Below are 6,000 nucleotides of genomic sequence, written 5' to 3'. Positions count from 1 at the left end.
TTTTGATATCTATATATTTAACAGGAAGCTTAATAACAAAATTTATGATAAAAGAGATGATTTGTCATTTCCTATTGTAAATTATTCATTTTTAGATGGTGACGTTCCCTTGTCACCATCTTATGGTGTTTATATATCTCAACTTGTTCGATTTGCTCGTGTATGTAACAACGTATTTGATTTTAACGAAAGAAATCTCTGTATTACTGAAAAATTATAACACCAAGGTTTTCGATATCACAAACTAGTCAAAACTTTACTAAATTGTATCATCGGTACAAGGACATCATTTGTAAATATAAATCAACATGCAGACATCTTTTACGTTCAGGTATTTTACATCCAATTTTTTATGGTAATATTCTGTACAAAGCACAAAAATTTCGACATTCACCTCAAAAGCTAACCAAACCTTTAAACAGACTTATTCAGAAGGAATATAGTTATGATACTGTTGTCATATTATTTAAGATGAAATATACACATTTATTCTATAACCAGTTGTTGGCATGATACGGGTTATGTTCTTCTCGTATATTTTATGATGGTAAGATACTAAACCACTAACGGGAGGGATTTTGCTTGATTTTCATATGATAAAGACATAATCTTTCAATCAGTTTAATTGAGGTCTGGAGCTGGCATGTCAGTTACTGCTAGTAGTCCCTTATTTATTTATGCATAATTGTCATTTTACTTAGTTTCTTTAGTTATCTATTCTGACATCGGACTTTGACTTCTTTTAAACTGAGTTTTACTGTGCGTTTTGCTGTGTGTTTGTTTATTCTATATTGGCTAGAGGTATTGGGGGATGGTTGAGATCTCATAAAACATTTTAAACACCGCAGCATTTTTGCGCCTGTCCCAAGTCAGGAGCCTCTGGCCTTTGTTAGTCTTGTATGTTTTTTAACTTAAGTTCATTTATATATTTTGGAGTTTAGTGTGACGTCCATTTTCATTGAACTAGTACACATTTTGTTTAGGGGCCAGCTGAAGCCCGCCTCCGGCATTTACTCATTTTGACTTGGATGGAATCATAATTATATAGTTGTTAACATAATTAGAAATAATCAAAATGTTAAATAAAGATATAAATTACATTTATTGAAGAGGGTATGAACATGTTGAGAAATAATAAATGGATATTGGAAAGTTAAAAACATTAGCTTTTGACCATATTTTACAAGTCGTCTATCTGTATCAATAACGAAGAAATATCACTACTACGGGATCGTTTAACGACCTTGCACGGTCGGAACTTTCTTGATTAAGATTTGAGGGATAAGATGAAATTAAAGAACATGGCAAGATGCTTTTTCTGGGGGCTACTTCGATGCTTTGTTACCTCTTATCAATTTTCTAAATATTTGGTTTGAAGAGGTCCTGATGATATATGAATGTTTAAATAAGTGTACAGCTATGCACAGAGTAAACAGTTTCAATACTTTTTTATTTGACTTATCATCAAATACTGCTCATATATTAAGGTTTTGACTTGGCAAAATATACAAAATCAAAGAAAAAATCTAAACCGTTATCTTGGAAATTAAAATTAATATAGATAAGAAGATGTGATATGAGTGCCAATGAGACAACACTCCATCCAAGTCAAAATGTGTAAAAAGTAAACCATTATAGGTCAAAGAACGGCCTTTAACACGGAGCCTTTACTCACACCGAACATCAAGCTATAAATGGCCCCAAAATGTTTAGTGTAAAACAATTCAAGCAGGAAAACCAATGTTCTAATCTATATGAAAAACGAGAATCGAGAAATACTTATGAACCAAATGAACAAACGATAACCATTGAACAACAGGCTCCTGACTTAAGATAGGTACATACAAATGCGGCGGGTTTAAACGTTTTAACAGGCGCCAACCTTCACTCTAACCTAAAATAGTAGTGTAACATTACAATATAAAAAGACACACAATGAAATATCAATTCAAATGGCTAACTCGACCAAAAAGAAATATAAACACAAACAAGTTAACATACACTGAACGAATACGTTTGATCTATGACACAATATAAATACAATATTAATAAAAAAAGTTGTAGAACAATGTCAAAAAGACAACTCAAACCTGGAACAAAATGGCGTTTAATAAAATAACGTACACAGGTAAAATTAAATATAATAATTTTGTTGTTAGAAGTACGGAAACATTTTTTTCAAAGTAAATAAATTCGTTGTTCACAGTACGAGTACAGAGTTGTTTAATACTTTCAACTTTTAGTACTTTTATTTTATCATTAGTAATTTTCAGTGGAAACAAAAGGAAACAAAATAAAACAGCTTGAGATTTTGGGCACCATAAACAGTTCCACTACAGTGATCACTATTCAGTAAAAGCTGATCTTGTGAGTTCAAACACAGCTCGTGGCATTATGTGTTTGACGCCGATATCAATTTTTTAGAATTCTCTATTTTCCCACGAAAGGTTAGTGGTTCTCTCGGTGTTATATTCTGAGTGTGAATTAGTGATGCATAAATAGCAGGAGTCGATTACCCTGTCTACTCATCTGGTCTCCGATTGTTCAATCGATTTATTCTGTTTATGTTTGTTACCTTGATTTGTTTGTTCTTAATTGATTTATGAAATTTGAACATTGATTCCGTAAAAATTAAAACAACCGGAACTCTGCGTTTAATAGCTTCTTTGTAAGCAGCAACCTTCTAACAAGGAAATCATATAAGAAAAGCTCTGGAACATAAAATCAACTGGGAGATATATACTCAATTTGTAGGCGCTAATTTAATGGTGCTACATAGAAATGGAAAGTTCGCAATCGGAGAGCTGAAATCATCTCTTTTGTCATAATGTATTGTTCTCTACTGACCCTCATTGTCAATTCCTAGATTAAGTCAAGCTTTGAGACAGACCTAAAAGTATCAGTTGCATCCTTTATTTCAATTGTGATGGGATATAGATGAGTTCTAGAATATCACCAAACTTTGAATTATTCGACGAGAAGACATTATCTATATAGCGGAATGTACAGGTCAAGGACAATGCTATATTATTTTCATTCTTCCTTAAAAGTTCTTGTATGAAGTCTACCTTATATGGACAGAGGAACACAGTTGGTTCCCATTTGAATTTGAAAAACAAGGCTCCAAACGAAACAAATTGTTTGTCAATCAAGAAATCAAGCATCTTGATTGATAATGTCTATTTCAGAAAAGTATGATTTATTCCTCTTTAAAATAGACATATACAAATTCTTTCGACAAACAAACAAACATTGGTGGCATTAGCTGTTTTCTGCTCTTAAGTCGAGTTGTTGTCTCTCTGACACACTCCTCGTTTCCATTCTCATTTTATTGTCATTTATTGTAATTACCAATAATGAACAAGGACTTAGTTTACCTTAGACTTTCAGATATTTTTTGCATTGTGTATATTATTAAAATGTGTTTATAATTATTATAAATGAGGACTATTTGCAACTTTTCTACAGTTATTCTTTCCCTACGACCATATTAACTACTTGTATAAAACACAAGTGCGTTATTTTGCATTCCTCTGGATGTTGCAATTAAGAAAACAATCATGCATGGGCAAATTGTAAAAATATTCATTCAAAGCAACGGGAACAGATCATATTTTTGTATAATACATGTAAGATTTAAGTTTAACTATGTGCTTGAGCGCTACTGAAGACCAACACTACGGACAACAACATTTTACCTGGAAAAAACTATTTTAAGGTGAGAAATAACTTACATACATAACTTTTAATAATGTTCTGCATCTCAAAGTCAATGTTTAGATTAAAATAACAAGCAAAGATTCATTTACTAAAAAACGTTTCTTGAGTGTTATTTTATTTATTACAATGATAGTTAACACCATGTGCTTTAAATACATTACCTGTGTTCATTTTTCAGATTTCGTCCTTCATCAACATTGCTTCATCAAGGTTCGCGATGCATGCACGACGATGTTAATATTATGCACGAAAACATGAAAGATTTTGAACAGAATAACGTCTAAAAGAATAAAAACAAAACAATAGACAGAAAACTAAACATTGAACAAAACACAAAATCCTTTAAAACCCGGATGTGAACTAATGGCACTATAATGTTGATATTTGAAAGTAAAAATAACTACGGTTATGATACAATCCAGGAGAAGAAGACGGATTTGTTGAACATACTTTTGGAAATCTGTAAAAAGTAAAATAACAAAAATACCGAAATCCAAGGAAAATTGAAAACGGAAAGTCCCTTAACAAAGGGCAAAATCAAATGTTCAAACACATCAAACGAATGGAAAACACCTGTCAAATTCCTGACTTTGTACTGGTATTCCCTTAAGTAGAAAATGGTGGATAAAAACCTGGTTGTATATCTAGATAACCTCTCACTTGTAAGACAGTCTCATAAAATGCCATTATATGTGTGATCAGAACAAAAAGACAAAATAGGTAAACGTGTCAAAAATTGGGACACAACATTGTGTTTTAATATTATTCACTATAAAAACAAACAACTTAGTCAACAAAGAAAAAAACAAAAATGACATGTAGATACTTTATAGACAAAGCACATAAGCAAAAAAGAATGACAAAAAACGACTATACCACAATAGCACAATGGCGAGATGTATAAATACCGAGCCACGCCAAAAGATATTCCATAATATTCAACTAAAAGTCTGATGTTATCAATACATACTTGGCAGAGAGACTTCCACCATTTTGAACACTTTCATGTAAGCATTATCAAGGAAATAAAAAAAGAAAGAAATATAATTGAATACAATCAATACGATGATTACAACTGAAACAAGCAGGTATAACATGCAGTGTATGTTTAATTTCCTCCTGCTTCATTGCACTTTTAAAGGTTAACTTAAATATGTTTTGAAATCTAACTGTCAGTTACTCGTTTACATTTTCATAGGCGTACATTCAGATGCTGCTACTGCTGCTGCTGCTGCTGCTGCTGCTGCTGCTGCTGCTGCTGCTGATATTGATGATGACGACGACGACGACGACGACGACGACGGCGGTGATGATGATGATGATGATGATGATGATGATGATGATGATGATGATGATGATGATGATGATGATGATGATGATGATGATGATGATGATGATGATGATGATGATGATGATGATGATGATGATGATGATGATGATGAGGATGATGATGATGATGATGATGATACTTATGGTGATTTTGATGATGATGATGAGATTGATTATGATGCGGATGATGATTATGAGGATAATGATGAAGATAAGCTTTTTATTGATGATAATTATGATTAAAAACTTGATGACAAGCAAATATTATTTTTCTCCCCATCATGACCGTAGTTGAGAACTTGTTTTTAAAAAAAAAGACATATAATTTGTAATTATTGCTTTTTTTTATAATAAAGCAAATCAATATAACAGTTATTATCATACGTTTCATTAAACATATTCAGTTAATTTAAAAGTGTCTCTGCAAACAGTTCTGATTGTTTAAAGGCTTTTAACATGGACGCAAGCACACGGAATTAGCTTTAATTTTTCTTTAATTTTTATAGATTACACATAATTTCTTTAAATTTACGTAAGGTTACCAATCCTTATTTTTTCGATATATTCAAAGTTTATTTATAATTATGACCATTTCAGTAGATTATTCATGTCAACACAGACATGCTGACTAAAGGATGAAAGGCAAACCATTAACGATTGCACTGTAAAATGGACCAAACCAACGACTGGAAGAAAAAAACCTGCATCATTTGCATGAACCCCAAAAGAAGCGAGACCGAATGCGTCAACAGTATATGCGTATCCTGCTATTGATGCACCACCCGCCATGTTAATTTACAATCAGACTAAATGTCACAAGCAGGAATAGGACACAATTGGTAGTCTTACAGATTACAGTAGTTGTCGTTTGTTGATGTAGTTCATACGTGTTTCTCGTTTCTCGTTTTTATATAGATTAGACCGTTGATTTTTCCGTTTGAATGGTTTTAC

Source organism: Mytilus californianus, unplaced genomic scaffold (genome assembly GCF_021869535.1).
Source record: "Mytilus californianus isolate M0D057914Y unplaced genomic scaffold, xbMytCali1.0.p SCAF_10, whole genome shotgun sequence".
Lineage (NCBI taxonomy): Eukaryota > Metazoa > Mollusca > Bivalvia > Mytilida > Mytilidae > Mytilus > Mytilus californianus.
Note: the sequence above shows the minus strand (reverse complement) of the source record.